The sequence below is a fragment of the Dryas octopetala genome, chromosome 8 (assembly GCF_963921425.1).
Source record: "Dryas octopetala chromosome 8, drDryOcto1.1, whole genome shotgun sequence".
Taxonomy (NCBI): Eukaryota; Viridiplantae; Streptophyta; class Magnoliopsida; order Rosales; family Rosaceae; genus Dryas; species Dryas octopetala.
The window spans coordinates 17175144-17193478 of record NC_141373.1 but is presented as its reverse complement, the minus strand read 5'-3'; the positions used below and the strand labels follow the sequence as shown (position 1 = coordinate 17193478).

Genomic DNA, 18335 nt, shown 5'->3' with positions numbered 1-18335 from the left:
ATCTCCTTGGTATGTGATTTGCTGTTTTTATCAGGGATTGTTGGAGAGAGACCAAGCCAAGGTGGATTCGGCATGTGGTGGTGCATTCATGTCCAAAACGGAGGATGAGGCTACAGAATTGTTTGAGTCGCTTTCTTTGAGTTCTCAACAATGGGATTCCAATCGTGCAAGAGGAGGACCAAAGATAGGGTTGTATGAGGTAGCGGATGTGCCAAACACCATGGAGGGACAGATTATGGAAATCAAGACTATGGTGCAGAAGTTATCTTTGGCTCAAGAGAAGATGATGAGTGCGCAAGGACAAGGGGGTGACGTGGAACAAGTAAACCAGGTTGGGAATTATCCTAGGGTGCCATATGATCCATTTTCTAACACTTATAACCCTGGATGGAAGAACAACCCGAATTTCAGGTGGAGCAACAACAATGGACAGCAAGCTAGTGGGAGCACCAACAAGCCATATGTGCACCCTAATGCCGAGAGGTCTAGTTTGGAGGACAAGATTGCTCAGATTGCTCAAAGCACCACTTCCCTTGCCCAAAGCACCAATGCCTTCATGAACCGTACCGAGCAGCAGATGCAAGCCAATTCGAAGGCTATTGCACACTTGGAGAGTCAAATGGGTCAGATTGCCACTACTTTGGGTCAGAGAGAGAAGGGGAAGTTGCCAAGTCAGCCCATCGTCAACCCGAAGAATGAGGAGCATGTAAATGCTATTTTGAGGACTACTGCAAGAAAAAGAGTTAGAGTGGTCAAGACTAAGAAAGTGAAGGAAGTGATTGAGATCAGTGATAGTGAGGAAGAGGAGGATCCAGAAATGATTGAAGAGGAAGCTGATACACGTGTGATTCCCCTCATTCCGGACATTGACATCACCAAATTTCCAGCAACCATGAGGGAATTGAAGTCTATTGAGAAGAAGGTTGAGGAGCAAGGGCATAGTCACAATGTTCCTAGGGAGATTTGTGGTTATCTCTTTGCATCTTTTCCAAGCAAGAAGAAGGATCCGGGCTCGTTGGTCATACCATGCAGCATAGGGGAGCATAAGATCGCCAATGCTTTAGTTGACAGTGGTTCAGCTATCAATGTCATGCCGCTGGTTGTGTTCGAGAGGCTTGGATTTAAGGAGGCTGATTTGCAACCATTTGATGTGGACATTCGCTTCGCCAACTCTTCAGCCCAAAAAGCTTGTGGTATGCTTGTGGATGTTTTGGTTAAATGTCGTAAATTACTAATCCCCTCTGATTTCATAGTGCTAGATGTGCCGACAATTCCGGGCGATGTCTCTATTATTCTTGGAAGACCATTTTTGTGCACCTCTAACATGGAGTACAAAGCATTGGAGAGCGCCATGACAATTCGGCACTACACAAAGCGAGAGCTGTATGTGCTCACTTCCGAGATGCCAGAAAACGAGGAGGTCACTTTTTATGGAGAGGAGAAGTCCGAGATGGAGAGCTTCCTCAGTTCGTTCCTAGGGAATGCCGAGAGTAGCAATGGCAAGAGGAAGAGGAAAGGACGCAAGTAAAGGAGATGGCAATGTCAGGCTGAAGACAGAAAAACAAGCGCTTATTGGGAGGCAACCCAAGTTTTTGTTTCGAATAATGAAGGAGGAGTCATTGAGGACCAAGGAGGCCGCGCCTACCCTTGGAGTGTCTACGCTTGCATACGCAAGTAAACAGTTTCTTTATTTCGCTTCATAAGACAATTTTTCATTTTGGTGTGTTTATTTGGTTTTGGATGTTTGCAATTTCCTGTTTCGCTTAATTTGATCATTCTTGCATTTATTTCATATACATTGAGGGCAATGTATCATTTAAGTGTGGGGGGAAAAGCAATTGTCATTTGTTAGTGTTTTTAGGTTAGAACAAGTGTTTAGAGTGTTTTAAGTGTTTTTGAGTGTTTTTAGAAAAAGAAAAAAAAAAATTTCGTTTTTAGTGTTTTTAGGTGTTTTTAGGTTAGGAAAAAACTTTTTCTTTTGTTTTTAAACTTAGGGTGTCAAAACCCACATCAAAATGCACGTTTTCATTAGATCTCATTCACGTTAGTGATGGATGTGATTCTTTTGAAGTGTGCGACATTGTTTTAAAAACAAAAAGTTTTTTGAGTCATTTTGGTTGTTTCAGGTCGTTTTGAGTCCCCAACTAATTGATTTGAGTGTGCATGATTGTTATGAGCATGTTTTAGTATTGTGTGTATATTTGGTGTTCTTTTCATTCTAATAGTGTTCCATAACATATCTTACAATTCTATGTCATTTGGCCTTGTTGATATGAATTTAGGTTGTGATTAGCATTACTAATGATTATATGCATAATAGAGTAGACTTGCATGACCTAAGTGAGCTTTTGAGCCCTGTTCTTCAATTCTTGAGTGTTGCGCGCCACTCTGATTCTATCATTGTCATATAAGTCGTTGTTTTGATCTCATTGTCTTTCATTTGGTCATTTGCTTGGAATATGCATAATCTTGAATCAATGAGCTAGAACTCTTTTCTTGTGTACACAAAGCATGCCGTATTTGCATAACTCTTGAGAAATGAATTTAGGCCCTGTTTGTGTACCCCATAGCCTGAAAGCCTACCCATTACATGTTTTATCCTTAGTTACCCATTTTGAGCCTTTTAAGCCGTTTTCTTTGTTACCCCATACCAAACCCTAAGTTTGGGGGTGTACCACCCCTTTCAACCGTTTTACCACTTTATGGTGTTGCAAGTTGTTTATATGTTGATTGAGGTGAAAAAGAAGTGAAAATGCATAGCTTATACAAAAATGTGTCAAAAAAGTATGTATGCCGTGCCCAAAGAAAAGAAAAAGAAAAGAAATCAAAGAAAAGAGATGGGACGGTTTCAAAAAAAAAAAAAAAAAGTGAGCAAAAAGAGTTCAAAGTAAGCTATGAAGTGCAAAGAAGCAAAGTGTACCTCAGAATGTTCTATTGGTGCTTGCAATTCCATGAAATTAGCCCTTTGTGTTTCCTTTTCATTTCAGTACCCTATCCTAGCCTAAGCCTTCATTATAACCCTATTAAAGTCCTAGCTGATCTCAAGAGTGTGTATTATACTTATGTGGAGTCTATTTAAGAAGGGAGCCTATGGCTATTGATTCTATTTCAAGCATTTGTATTCCTTTCATGAGATCAGTATTCTTTCTAAAATGTGCCTTTATTTCATGTACATATGTGAGCTAATTGTTTTTGTTACATAATTCCTCTCACATATACTTTTGAGTGCACATATCAACCCAATTCTTGAGTGTTTATCATTGAGAGTATGCCATAGTGAGGATTGGAGTTGAATCTGTTATGTATGTATTGATTTAGTCTTGTTTGTCTAAAACTTGGATTTGTGTCAAGGATGGCCTATATGACAATGGAGGAGCGAGGTATGTTATTTGAAATGTTATTAGAATTTGAAGAATGCCATTTATATGCCTTGCTTTCTTATGTGATTAATGGTTATGCGCATGAATTCAGTTGTTGGGATGTTGGAGTCAGTCTTGAGTCTTTTCTTTCCTTTATTTGCTCGAGGACTAGCAAAATCTAAGTTTGGGGGTGTGATGAGTGTGCATTTTGCATCACTTTATGATACTAATTCCTTAACCTAGAGTGTTAGAACTCGTTATTTTGTGTTTCTTGTCTTATTTTTGTGTTTTCAGGTCAAATGAAGCAGAAATGAGAAAAAGAAGCAAATAGAGCCATTTTGGGACAATTCCTGGTCAAACCAGGAAAACGAGTGAAATCCTGGTCAAACCAGAAAAAGTGCAGAAATCCTAGTCAAATGAGGATTCCTAGTCACACTAGGAAACATCAAGTCCAGAACCATCATTGCGGAGCCAGAAATGTGAAATCCTGATTCGAACAGGAATTCCTGGTTGAACTAGGAAACCTAACCCAACTAGGGAAAGGAGTCCTAGTGACACTAGGAGACCCCAGGGGCAATATGGTCATTACGAGAAGTCGAAATGGATAAGGAATCTCTCATTTTCAAGAAATCCTAGTTGCACCAGGAAATGTTTTTCAAGGTTCCAGAAGCTTCCAGAAGGTGGTGGAAATCCATGGAAATGAATGGAGGGAAGAAATGAATTTGAATTCAAATGGAAATGAGGGGCAAAATGGGAAGTCAAAAGTGGAGGGCGCATGGGCCCTAGGGATGCCGAACCAAGTGGGCCATGCATGCACATGCATGGGCCCAAACCCTAGCAGCCCAAAAGCCACACGCAAGGAGGAAGATGGCAGCCCATGCATGCGCATGCAAGCCATGCAAACCCTAGCAAGACAAGGGGCCATGCGCAAGCCCAAGGTGACAAGCCCAAGGTGGAAGCCCATGGAGTGAAACCCTAGCCCATCTTGTGCAAGCTACTGAAGCCCAACATGGAAGCCCAACATGCAAGCCCAAAGCCCAAGACTACCAACCCAAACACCAAGGAGGGACTCTAGCAAGGCTAGGCGTGAGCCACTCAAGCCCAAAAGGGAGCAGCCCATCACGCCAAGGCCTGATCAGCTAGCCCTAGCTGAAGCCGCAAGGCACTAGGAGAGCAAACCCTAGCCAGCCGCAACTTGCTCTTCCTTGCCTCTCAAGGAAGGCTTCTCCTATTTAAATCCCCTCATTCAGACTTTTAGGGAACACTTTTTCTCCTCCTCCAGCCGAAATCACTCTCTCCCCCTCCTAGTTTTATTTTTCTGTTTTAGGGTTTTATTTTCAGCTTTTATTTCTCTTGTAAGGTGAGCCAAATTCAGAGAGAGACTTAGAGAGAGGGTGGCGTGACAAGTGAGAGGGAAGGACCACCTGCTGCCGCAAGCCCAAGCTCACCTTGCCGTGAGCCAATTGCTTGTGCTAGGTGCCTCCTTCTTCCTCCCTCCTTGCCGCAGCCCCCATGTGCTTGCACCTCTGATTTTTGTTTTCTTTTTCATTCTAGTTTCAGATTTAATGTTGGATATTGGTTTCTGAATTTATTTAATTTAAGTTTCTGAATTTAATTAGTTTATAGCTTTGGTTCTGATTTTAATTAATTGTTATTTAATCTTTGCAATCTGATTTTATTTAGTTATCTCTTTATTGCTTTCAATTCATGTTGCTAAGTTCCATTTGTTTATGCTTTTAATTTCTTTAATTTTGCGTTTCTGATTTCCGTTAACAAGCATGAATTGAGATTTTATTTATTGGTTGCTGTTTTACTTTTATTTGTTTTATTTAATTATGTAGGTTAGTTATTCTATCTTGCATGTTAGTTGTAGGTCGATTAATGGATTCGTATGCTTTAACAAATCGTTTATCCGTCTCTTGGTCTGTTAGTTTGATGTTTGCACGTATTAAATTTCCACTATCTATTAGAACCCCCGTCACTAGTTGTTTGCATCATTTGACTGGCCACCTTAGGGTAATTGCATCTAGTTTATCTGTTAGGTTTAGCTGTGAAATAGTCAAAGACACTAAACCACAAGTAACAAGGGAATAAGGGATTATTCTTGGTAGTGGGGTTGGGCGACCTCTATAAGGAAATAGTCAAAGCTTATATGTTGTGCATGTTTGACGTTCTCATAAAACTTAATGACTCCTGCATGGGTAACAGCTGCCTTAGCTTGAACTAGGGAACATGTAGGTTAACTAGCTAAGGAAGGCCCAAGAAGCTCTTAGTTTATGCATTAGGAGAACAATGGCGAGAAAGTAACTAGCCAAACCTTTTTAGCTGTCAAACTTTAATATGTTGTGTTCAAATTAACTGTCATTAGCCTTGGATGGTTATTCCATGCTTATCTGATTTGAAACCGAAAACTTAACATTGCAAGATAGAATAAAGTGTGTGTGCGTGTGGTGATGTGTGCGTGTGTTCCATCTTTCCAAAACCCCCCATTTAGTTATTCTAGTGATTAATTGCATTGATTTGTTGTTTATTAACCATTCCCTGTGGGATCGACCTCGTGCTTGTACGCTTTGCTACTGATGCGATTCGTGCACTTGCGAGTATACTTGGAATGAAATAGATGTTTATTTTGTTCTAAGAAAACACATCAACACAAAGCAACCTCCAATGTATCTTCTGCAAGATTAGTTTCGCCCACTTCCTCAACCAATGGGTCCAAACTATCAATCCTTTGGCAATCATCCTCCTCCTTTGGATACTTCATTGCACCAAAAACATCAAACTCAACCGTTTCACCAAGTACAGACATTGTCAACTTCCCATTACTCACATCAATCTTGGTGTTCGCTGTGGCCATGAACGGTCTTCCCAATATGATCGGTAGCTCATTCCCTCTAATTGGGGTATCCTCCATTTCAAGAATGATGAAATCAGCGGGCATGATCAAATCTGCTACCCGAACCAGCACATCTTCCACCACACCTTTTGGAACCTTTACTGAACGATCTGCCAATTGGAGAGTAACACTAGTAGGTTTAAGATCTCCTATGCCCAACTGTGCGAAAACTGAATACGGTATCAAATTTATACTTGCTCCCAAATCCAGCAATGCCTTCTCAAACTTATGATCCCCAACCAAACAAGGAATCGTAAAACTGCCAGGGTCCTTCAACTTGGGCGGTGATGAGTGTGCATTTTGCATCACTTTATGATACTAATTCCTTAACCTAGAGTGTTAGAACTCGCTATTTTGTGTTTCTTGTCTTGTTTTTGTGTTTTCAGGTCAAATGAAGCAGAAATGAGAAAAAGAAGCAAATGGAGCCATTTTGGGACAATTCCTGGTCAAACCAGGAAAAGTGCAGAAATCCTAGTCAAATGAGGATTCCTAGTCACACTAGGAAACATCAAGTCCAGAACCATCATTGCGGAGCCAGAAATGTGAAATCCTGATCCGAACAGGAAATCCTGGTTGAACTGGGAAACCTAACCCAACTAGGGAAAGGAGTCCTAGTGACACTAGGAGACCCCAGGGGCAATATGGTCATTACGAGAAGTCGAAATGGATAAGGAATCTCTCATTTAATCCTAGTTGCACCAGGAAATGTTTTTCAAGGTTCCAGAAGCTTCCAGAAGGTGGTGGACATCCATGGAAATGAATGGAGGGAAGAAATGAATTTGAATTCAAATGGAAATGAGGGGCAAAATGGGAAGTCAAAAGTGGAGGGCCCATGGGCCCTAGGGATGCCGAACCAAGTGGGCCATGCATGCACATGCATGGGCCCAAACCCTAGCAGCCCAAAAGCCACACGCAAGGAGGAAGATGGCAGCCCATGCATGCGCATGCATGCCATGCAAACCCTAGCAAGACAAGGGGCCATGCGCAAGCCCAAGGTGACAAGCCCAAGATGGAAGCCCATGGAGTGAAACCCTAGCCCATCTTGTGCAAGCAGCTGAAGCCCAACATGGAAGCCCAAGACTATCAGCCCATGCGCCAAGGAGGGACCCTAGCTAGGCTAGGCGTGAGCCACTCAAGCCCAAAGGGACCAGCCCATGCCGCAAGCCCAAGGGTCAGATAACCCTAGCTGAAGCCGCAAGGCACTAGGAAAGGGAAACCTAGCAGCCGCATGTTTCCTCTTCCTTGCCTCTCAAGGAAGGCTCCACCTATTTAAACCTCCTCATTCAGACTTTTAGGGACACCTTTTAGACATTATTTTTCCTCCTACTCCAGCCGAAACCTCTCTCCCTCCTAGTTTTATTTTTCTGTTTTAGGGTTTTATTTTCAGCTTTTATTTCTCTTGTAAGGTGAGCCAAATTCAGAGAGAGACTTAGAGAGAGGGTGGCGTGACAAGTGAGAGGGAAGGACCACCTGCTGCCGCAAGCCCAAGCTCACCTTGCCGTGAGCCAATTGCTTGTGTTGGGTGCCTCCTTCTTCCTCTCTCCTTGCCGCAGCCCCCATGTGCTTGCACCTCTGATTTTTGTTTTCTTTTTCATTCTAGTTTCAGATTTAATGTTGGATATTGGTTTCTGAATTTATTTAATTTAAGTTTCTGAATTTAATTAGTTTATAGCTTTGGTTCTGATTTTAATTAATTGTTATTTAATCTTTGCAATCTGATTTTATTTAGTTATCTCTTTATTGCTTTCAATTCATGTTGCTAAGTTCCATTTGTTTATGCTTTTAATTTCTTTAATTTTGCGTTTCTGATTTCCGTTAACAAGCATGAATTGGGATTTCATTTATTTGTTGCTGTTTTGTTTCTTTTATTTATTTGTTTTAATTATGTAGCTTAGTTATTCTATCTTGCATGTTAGTCGTAGGTTGATTAATGGATTCGTATGCTTTAACAAATCGTTTATCCGTCTCTTGGTCTGTTAGTTTGATGTTTGCACATATTAAATTTCCACTATCTATTAAAACCCCCGTCACTAGTTGTTTGCATCCTTTGACTGGCCACCTTAGGGTAATTGCATCTAGTTTATCTGTTAGGTTTAGCTGTGAAATAGTCAAAGACACTAAACCACAAGTAACAAGGGAATAAGGGATTATTCTTGGTAGTGGGGTTGGGCGACCTCTATAAGGAAATAGTCAAAGCTTATATGTTGTGCATGTTTGACGTTCTCATAAAACTTAATGACTCCTGCATGGGTAACAGCTGCCCTAGCTTGAACTAGGGAACATGTAGGTTAACTAGCTAAGGAAGGCCCAAGAAGCTCTTAGTTTATGCATTAGGAGAACAATGGCGAGAAAGTAACTAGCCAAACCTTTTTAGCTGTCAAACTTTAATATGTTGTGTTCAAATTAACTGTCATTAGCCTTGGATGGTTATTGCATGCTTATCTGATTTGAAACCGAAAACTTAACATTGCAAGATAGAATAAAGTGTGTGTGCGTGTGGTGATGTGTGCGTGTGTTTCCATCTTTCAAAACCCCCCATTTAGTTATTCTCGTGATTGTTTGCACTGATTTGTTGTATATTAACCATTCCCTGTGGGATCGACCTCGTGCTTGTACGCTTTGCTACTGATGCGATTCGTGCACTTGCGAGTAAACTTAGAATGAGGTAATTGTTTATTTTATTCTAAGAAAACACATCAACAAGTTTTTGGCGCCGTTGCCGGGGAATGGTGTCCAATATCAATGAATTGGTGTAATTAGTCATTAGAATTAGGTTATATTAACTAGATTTCAGTTTTTGTTAATTTTTAGTTTTTAATAAATGCCATGCCTTTATATGCATTCGTTCTACTGATTGTGTGTTTTCTCTTGATTAGGTGTGTTTTATGAACCCTGAACTTGTAGTTAGGTTGGAGAGGCTCAAGGACGAAGCTTTAGGTGCATCACAAGTCAGCCCGCAACCTAGTGCATCAGATTCGAGTAGTGAAGAGACTGAGAGTGTCGACATGGCTGAAGCAAATGAGATAGTGCCGCAGCCCCTGAGCCACTTTTCAGCACCTTCGCTGCCCACTCAACCATCGTGCATTCGGTATGCCACCATAGCCACTGATTTCGAAATCAAGAGTGGTCAGATTCATTTGTTGCCGAGTTACCATGGGCTGAATGGGGAGGATCCGATCCATTTCTTGAAGGAGTTTTCCGGGGTTTGTGAAGCCGCACAATTGAGGGGCCTGAATGCCGATCAGTACCGTTTGAGGATGTTCCCTTTTGCGCTTAAGGACAAGGCAAAGAGGTGGTTGTATTCGCTGCCCAGTGGTTCCATTTCGACATGGGATGATCTTTCGAGCAAGTTTTTGAACAAGTTCTATTCCATTTCCAAGACTAATTCGATTCGGAAGGAGATCCTTGGATTTGTGCAAAAGGCGGACGAACCATTCCATGAGACTTGGGACAGATTCAATGAGTTACTTACTAGCTGCCCACACCATAACTTATCTCCTTGGTATGTGATTTGCTGTTTTTATCAGGGATTATTGGAGAGAGACCAAGCCAAGGTGGATTCGGCATGTGGTGGTGCATTCATGTCCAAAACGGAGCATGAGGCTACAGAATTGTTTGAGTCGCTTTCTTTGAGTTCTCAACAATGGGATTCCAATCGTGCAAGAGGAGGACCAAAGAGAGGGTTATATGAGGTGGCTGATGTGCCAAACACCATGGAGGGACAGATTATAGAAATCAAGACTATGGTGCAGAAGTTATCTTTGGCTCAAGAGAAGATGATGAGTGTACAAGGACAAGGGGGTGACGTGGAACAAGTGAACCAGGTTGGGAGCTATCCTAGGGTGCCGTATGACCCATATTCCAACACTTACAACCCTGGATGGAAGAACAACCCGAATTTCACATGGAGCAACAACAATGGACAGCAAGCTAGTGGGAGCACCAACAAGCCGTATGTGCACCCTAATGCCGAGAGGTCTAGTTTGGAGGACAAGATTGCTCAGATTGCTCAAAGCACCACTTCCCTTGCCCAAAGCACCAATGCCTTCATGAACCGTACCGAGCAGCAGATGCAAGCCAATTCGAAGGCTATTGCACACTTGGAGAGTCAAATGGGTCAGATTGCCACTACTTTGGGTCAGAGAGAGAAGGGGAAGTTGCCAAGTCAGCCCATCGTCAACCCGAAGAATGAGGAGCATGTAAATGCTATTTTGAGGACTACTGCAAGAAAAAGAGTTAGAGTGGTCAAGACTAAGAAAGTGAAGGAAGTGATTGAGATCAGTGATAGTGAGGAAGAGGAGGATCCAGAAATGATTGAAGAGGAAGCTGATACACGTGTGATTCCCCTCATTCCGGACATTGACATCACCAAATTTCCAGCAACCATGAGGGAATTGAAGTCTATTGAGAAGAAGGTTGAGGAGCAAGGGCATAGTCACAATGTTCCTAGGGAGATTTGTGGTTATCTCTTTGCATCTTTTCCAAGCAAGAAGAAGGATCCGGGCTCGTTGGTCATATCATGCAGCATAGGGGAGCATAAGATCACCAATGCCTTAGTTGACAGTGGTTCAGCTATCAATGTCATGCCGCTGGTTGTGTTCGAGAGGCTTGGATTTAAGGAGGCTGATTTGCAACCATTTGATGTGGACATTCGTTTCGCCAACTCTTCAGCCCAAAAAGCTTGTGGTATGCTTGTGGATGTTTTGGTTAAATGTCGTAAATTACTAATTCCCTCTGATTTCATAGTGCTAGATGTGCCGACAATTCCGGGCGATGTCTCTATTATTCTTGGAAGACCATTTTTGTGCACCTCTAACATGGAGTACAAAGCATTGGAGAGCGCCATGACAATTCGGCACTACACCAAGCGAGAGCTGTATGTGCTCACTTCCGAGATGCCAGAAAACGAGGAGGTCACTTTTTATGGAGAGGAGAAGTCCGAGATGGAGAGCTTCCTCAGTTCGTTCTTAGGGAATGCGGAGAGTAGCAATGGCAAGAGGAAGAAGAAAGGACGCAAGTAAAGGAGATGGCAATGTCAGGCTGAAGACAGAAAAACAAGCGCTTATGGGGAGGCAACCCAAGTTTTTGTTTCGAATAATGGAGGAGGAGTCATTGAGGACCAAGGAGGCCGCGCCTACCCTTGGAGTGTCCACGCTTGCGTACGCAAGTAAACAGTTTCTTTATTTCGCTTCATAAGACAATTTTTCATTTTGGTGTGTTTATTTGGTTTTGGATGTTTGCTATTTCCCGTTTCGCTTAATTTGATCATTCTTGCATTTATTTCATATACATTGAGGGCAATGTATCATTTAAGTGTGGGGGGAAAAGCAATTGTCATTTGTTAGTGTTTTTAGGTTAGAACAAGTGTTTAGAGTGTTTTAAGTGTTTTTGAGTGTTTTTAGAAAAAGAGAGAAAAAAAAAATTTCGTTTTTAGTGTTTTTAGGTGTTTTTAGGTTAGGAAAAAACTTTTTCTTTTGTTTTTAAACTTAGGGTGTCAAAACCCACATCAAAATGCACGTTTTCATTAGATCTCATTCACGTTAGTGATGGATGTGATTCTTTTGAAGTGTGCGACATTGTTTTAAAAACAAAAAGTTTTTTGAGTCATTTTGGTTGTTTCAGGTCGTTTTGAGTCCCCAACTAATTGATTTGAGTGTGCATGATTGTTATGAGCATGTTTTAGTATTGTGTGTATATTTGGTGTTCTTTTCATTCTAATAGTGTTCCATAACATATCTTGCAATTCTATGTCATTTGGCCTTGTTGATATGAATTTAGGTTGTGATTAGCATTACTAATGATTATATGCATAATAGAGTAGACTTGCATGACCTAAGTGAGCTTTTGAGCCCTGTTCTTCAATTCTTGAGTGTTGCGCGCCACTCTGATTCTATCATTGTCATATAAGTCGTTGTTTTGATCTCATTGTCTTTCATTTGGTCATTTGCTTGGAATATGCATAATCTTGAATCAATGAGCTAGAACTCTTTTCTTGTGTACACAAAGCATGCCGTATTTGCATAACTCTTGAGAAATGAATTTAGGCCCTGTTTGTGTACCCCATAGCCTGAAAGCCTACCCATTACATGTTTTATCCTTAGTTACCCATTTTGAGCCTTTTAAGCCGTTTTCTTTGTTACCCCATACCAAACCCTAAGTTTGGGGGTGTACCACCCCTTTTACCTGTTTTATCCTTTTTATGGTGTTGCAAGTTGTTTATATGTTGATTGAGGTGAAAAAGAAGTGAAAATGCATAGCTTATACAAAAATGTGTCATAAAAGTATGTATACCGTGCCCAAAGAAAAGAAAAAGAAAAGAAATCAAAGAAAAGAGATGGGACGGTTTCAAAAGAAAAAAAAAAAAAAAGAAAAAAAAAAGTGAGCAAAAAGAGCTCAAGTAAGCTATGAAGTGCAAAGAAGCAAAGTGTACCTCAGAATGTTCTAGTGATGCTTGCAATTCCATGAAATTAGCCCTTTGTGTTTCCTTTTCATTTCAGTACCCTATCCTAGCCTAAGCCTTCATTATAACCTTATTAAAGCCCTAGCTGATCTCAAGAGTGTGTATTATACTTATGTGGAGTCTATTCAAGAAAGGGAGCCTATGGCTATTGATTCTATTTCAAGCATTTGTATTCCTTTCATGAGATCAGTATTTCTTTCTAAAATGTGCCTTTATTTCATGTACATATGTGAGCTAATTGTTTTTGTTACATATTTCCTCTCACATATACTTCTGAGTGCACATATCAACCCAAATGCAAGCAGCTGAAGCCCAACATGGAAGCCCAAGACTATCAGCCCATGCGCCAAGGAGGGACCCTAGCTAGGCTAGGCGTGAGCCACTCAAGCCCAAAGGGACCAGCCCATGCCGCAAGCCCAAGGGTCAGATAACCCTAGCTGAAGCCGCAAGGCACTAGGAAAGGGAAACCTAGCAGCCGCATGTTTCCTCTTCCTTGCCTCTCAAGGAAGGCTCCACCTATTTAAACCTCCTCATTCAGACTTTTAGGGACACCTTTTAGACATTATTTTTCCTCCTACTCCAGCCGAAACCTCTCTCCCTCCTAGTTTTATTTTTCTGTTTTAGGGTTTTATTTTCAGCTTTTATTTCTCTTGTAAGGTGAGCCAAATTCAGAGAGAGACTTAGAGAGAGGGTGGCGTGACAAGTGAGAGGGAAGGACCACCTGCTGCCGCAAGCCCAAGCTCACCTTGCCGTGAGCCAATTGCTTGTGTTGGGTGCCTCCTTCTTCCTCTCTCCTTGCCGCAGCCCCCATGTGCTTGCACCTCTGATTTTTGTTTTCTTTTTCATTCTAGTTTCAGATTTAATGTTGGATATTGGTTTCTGAATTTATTTAATTTAAGTTTCTGAATTTAATTAGTTTATAGCTTTGGTTCTGATTTTAATTAATTGTTATTTAATCTTTGCAATCTGATTTTATTTAGTTATCTCTTTATTGCTTTCAATTCATGTTGCTAAGTTCCATTTGTTTATGCTTTTAATTTCTTTAATTTTGCGTTTCTGATTTCCGTTAACAAGCATGAATTGGGATTTCATTTATTTGTTGCTGTTTTGTTTCTTTTATTTATTTGTTTTAATTATGTAGCTTAGTTATTCTATCTTGCATGTTAGTCGTAGGTTGATTAATGGATTCGTATGCTTTAACAAATCGTTTATCCGTCTCTTGGTCTGTTAGTTTGATGTTTGCACATATTAAATTTCCACTATCTATTAAAACCCCCGTCACTAGTTGTTTGCATCCTTTGACTGGCCACCTTAGGGTAATTGCATCTAGTTTATCTGTTAGGTTTAGCTGTGAAATAGTCAAAGACACTAAACCACAAGTAACAAGGGAATAAGGGATTATTCTTGGTAGTGGGGTTGGGCGACCTCTATAAGGAAATAGTCAAAGCTTATATGTTGTGCATGTTTGACGTTCTCATAAAACTTAATGACTCCTGCATGGGTAACAGCTGCCTTAGCTTGAACTAGGGAACATGTAGGTTAGCTAGCTAAGGAAGGCCCAAGAAGCTCTTAGTTTATGCATTAGGAGAACAATGGCGAGAAAGTAACTAGCCAAACCTTTTTAGCTGTCAAACTTTAATATGTAGTGTTCAAATTAACTGTCATTAGCCTTGGATGGTTATTGCATGCTTATCTGATTTGAAACTGAAAATTAACATTGCAAGATAGAATAAAGTGTGTGTGCGTGTGTTTCCATCTTTCAAAATCCCCCATTTAGTTATTCTAGTGATTACTTGCACTGATTTGTTGTATATTAACCATTCCCTGTGGGATCGACCTCGTGCTTGTACGCTTTGCTACTGATGCGATTCGTGCACTTGCGAGTAAACTTAGAATGAGATAATTGTTTATTTTATTCTAAGAAAACACATCAACAATGATCTCTTTTCTCATGAATATTATCATAGGATACCCACTTGTTGCCTATTGAAACTATCATCCTTTCGAGCTTGTTTAGTTTCACAACATAAATCTAGATGCATGCAACCTAAGGTGATCAGTCAAAGATGCAAAACAAATAGAGTCAATTTAACCAGAGATCCAAGATTTGTCAACATATAAACAATTAAATTATTGATAATCCATAGTGAAAATGATCAGCAATGCCAGGGCTTCATCCTAGCCCTAGCCCAATATTTAACTATGCATAATTAAATCCACAAGTAAACAATGCATAATTAAAACCATGGAAATAAAAATAAAAGTGAGAGAGATTAAGCCGGGGCAGCAAGGTGGAGGTGCGGCTGCAATGGTGGTGTGCAATGGGGCTGCTCGGCCTTGGGCTCCACGGCAAGGAGGCTGGGGTGCTCGGCAAGGTGGCAGCAAGATGGTGATGGCGTGGCTGCTGGAAGTGGCTGCTGCTAGGCGGCTTCACTTGATCTTCCTTCTTCAGTTCAGCACAAAATAAAAGAAAACACAATAGAAGGGGGCTGCTGGAGTTTGGCCACAAAAGAAAAGAAGGAAAAATAAAGAGAAGGAAAAATAAAGAGAAGGGTGATGGTAGCTGCGGCACAAGAAAAACATGAGAGAGGGTGGCTGCTAGGGTTTGCGGCAAGAGGAAAGGAGAGGGGGTGCTAGGGCTGCGAAAATTAAAAGAAGATAGAAGAGAACTTCAGAACCCTCTTTCTGAATTGAAGATATGTATTTATAGAGATCAGTAGGAGAGAAATCCTTGGGAGGCAAGGAGAAGAGAGGGTGCGGCAGCAGCTAGGGTTAGGAGAGGTATTGGGCTTGCGGCAAGGGCTTTAGCTTGGGCTTAAGTGACACACACCAGCCCTCTAGCAAAAAGAACAAAGAAAAAACTCAAGACAGACTCAAAACATCCCAACACATGATTTCATAAGCACAGCCATAAATAGCATAATCAAGCAAGATACATATAAAATTCATTATTCGATCTCTAATAATGCTTCAATTAACATACCTTATTCCTCCATGAACTAAATGGACCATCCTTAGCACAAACTCAAGTGTTTAGACAAACAAGACTAAATCAGCATATCCAAAATAGTATCAACTCCAATTCTCACCAAGGCATGCTCTCAACAATAAAACGCTCAGAAATTGGGTTGACATGTGCACTCAAGTATATGTGAGAGATGATATGATAAACAAATGCAAAAAGCTCACATATTAATAATGAAAGACAGGCACCCATGAACAAAAACACTGATCTCAAGAAAAAGATTTAAAATACTTGAAAGAGAATCAATAACCATAAGCTTCCCTTTTATCTAGACTCCACATAATGAACTACAATTCTCCTAAGATCAAGTAGGGCTTTATTCGGGGTTGTAATAGAGGCTTAGGTTAGGATAAGGTATTGAAATAAAACGGGTAACAAAGGGCTACAGACTATGGATTTGTACAAAACAACAGTAGAGGCATTCCTTGCATAATTTGTAATCATAGTCTTGAATTCGAACACTTTCTTTTTCAACCTTTTGAAATCGTCCGTTCCCTTAAACACACATTTTTTTTTCCATTTTTTTTTTTTTTTTTTTAGGGAACGACAAACAATCTTAAGCATAATTCCTTCTCTTCCAACTATGCACACACATTTCTTTTTCACCTCACAATTCATTAGCTCACTGCAAATCCATAAGTGAGGTAAACAGGTAGAGGAGTGAAACTCCCCCAAACTTAGGGTTTGGTATAAGGGTAAACAAAGAAAAGGTCATTAGGCTCAAATTGTTTGACTAGGGTTATAACATAGGGTAGGCCTTAGGTTATGGGTTAGAAACAAACAAGGTCTAATATCATCTCCTAAGATTCGTGTAGTTATATTCATGCTTTGTATAGAATAAGAGAGAAGTTCTAGCTCATTGATTCACAATTATATTCCAAGTAATTAATCAAAAGAAGGAATAATGAGATCACAACGACTTTATATGACAAGAAAAATATTAGAGTGATGTCAACACTCAAGAATTGAAGTACAGGGCTCAAAAGCTCACTTAGGTCATACAAGTCTACTCTATTAAGTATATGCATCTCTAGTCATGCAAGTTATCACTTAAGTTCATGAAAACAAGGCCCCAGGTCCATAGAGTCGTAAATCATGTTATGAAACAATACTAGAAATAGAAGAATTCATATTATATATCCAAGCTAGACATGCTCATAAATAACCATAGATAATAAAATCAATTTGTTGGGGACTCAAGACAAAAACAACTCAAAGACTCAAAAACTTTTTTTTTTTGTTAAATTTCAAAAATGCAATGCATTCCCCACCCCCAAACTTAAAAGAAATATTGTCCTCAATGTTTAAATGAAAGACAGATGTAATGCACATTATAATGACAGAGGAAGGGAAAAACAATAAATAAAACAAATCTACTTAAATGAGCGAAAAAAGGGTGAAAACGTACCTTTGGCTGGTGTGGAAATGGTTCGCCCAGGCACAAGTACCAAATCACCTCTTCGTCGTCATCCATCCCTTGGGTTGCCTCCCAAGAAGCGCTAAGTTTCACGTCTTCAGCCAGACCTAGTCTCATACTAGAAATCAATTTTCTCTTGGTTCAGCTCAAAATCAGGTTCAAGGAAAGGCTTCACACGATGACCATTAACCTTAAATGTGTTCTCATTCTTCGGATTCTTGAGTTCAACTGTACCATAGGGAAACACTCGAACCACCTCATAAGGTCCGGTCCATCTTGAACGCAACTTGCCTGGGAAGAGACGTAATCTTGTATCATATAATAACACCTTCCCACCAACAAAGAATTCTCTTGGACGTAGCTTCTTATCATGGTACCTCTTGGTCCTTTCCTTGTACAACTTAGCATTCTCATATGCGAAATGTCGTATTTCCTCCAGCTCACTAAGTTGCAACTTCCTTTTCTCCCCAGTGGCATGAATATCAAAATTGAACTTCTTAATCGCCCAATATGCCTTATGCTCCAGATCAACTGGTAAATGACAAGCTTTCCCATAGATCAGTCGAAATGGAGACATTCCAATGGGCGTCTTGTAAGCAGTGCAATAAGCCCATAATGCATCATTAAGCTTGGTAGACCAATCCTTCCTATTGGCGAGCACCGTTCTTTCAAAAATAAACTTGATCTCACGATTTGATATTTCTACTTGCCCACTCGTTTGTGGATGATAGGGAGTAGCCACTTTATGCCTTATTCCATACTTCTTCATCACGGCCTCAAACAGCTTATTGCAAAAATGCGACCCCCCATCACTAATGATTGCTCTCGGGGTACCAAATCGTGCAAAAATATTGGTCTTAAGGAAATTCAAGACCACTCGAGCATCATTAGTCCTACAAGCGACAGCTTCCACCCACCTAGACACATAATCAACTCCCACCAGAATGTACTCGTATCCAAAAGAAGACGGAAACGGTCCCATGAAATCTATACCCCAAACATCAAAGATTTCGACTTCCAACATGAAGTTCAGCGGCATCTGATCGCGAGCAGAAATATTTCCCATCTTCTGACATCTGTCACATGTGAGATAAAACTGATGACAATCATGAAAAATAGTGGGCCAAAAGAAACCTGCTTGAAGAATCTTGTAAGCGGTCTTAGTTCCTCCACCATGG

The 18335-nt window shown here is 40.6% G+C and overlaps 1 non-coding gene across 1 annotated transcript; it reads right to left on the bottom strand.

Annotated features, from left to right (window-relative positions):
• Positions 1-9641: 9641 nt before the first annotated feature.
• LOC147277690 (small nucleolar RNA R71) lies at positions 9642-9748 on the bottom strand. Its single transcript, XR_015124144.1, has one exon. It is a non-coding gene; the product is annotated as a small nucleolar RNA R71 (small nucleolar RNA).
• Between the last annotated feature and the right edge of the window lie 8587 nt (positions 9749-18335).